This window comes from Coenobita brevimanus, chromosome 21, assembly GCF_032717465.1.
Source record: "Coenobita brevimanus isolate Jiangsu-jjx chromosome 21, ASM3271746v2, whole genome shotgun sequence".
Classification (NCBI taxonomy): Eukaryota; Metazoa; Arthropoda; class Malacostraca; order Decapoda; family Coenobitidae; genus Coenobita; species Coenobita brevimanus.
The window spans coordinates 37,173,164-37,173,613 of NC_136974.1; positions in this window are offsets into that span (position 1 = coordinate 37,173,164).

Below are 450 nucleotides of genomic sequence, written 5' to 3' on the forward strand. Positions count from 1 at the left end.
GGACAGATGGGACTGGAGTGTATTGGTGTTGTGATAAAGAGAGGTAGACTGAGATGGTTTGGGTATGTGGAAAGGATGGGGGATGGCAACTGGGTGCAAAATGTGAGAAGTGTTGCGACAGGCAGACCGAAAAAGACCTGGGATGAGGTTACAGAGTGTGACCTCGCGGATAAGGGATTGAATAGAGGGGGACTGTCAGAGCTCAAGCGGCACAGACAGCCACCATTACGTGACCAAGGTCGACGCATGCAAGCATGGTGAAGCGTTTATAAACGGAACGAAACAAACAAATGATGATTCTAATGACACTGATGATGACACTGCCTTAGAGTACAAAAATTGTAAGATTCAAGTATGAAGCTTATATCTGGCTTAATATCAATAACATGAGTTATTATAAAAGCCTGGTCTTGCAGTACTGTGACACTGAGATTAAACAATATACCATAA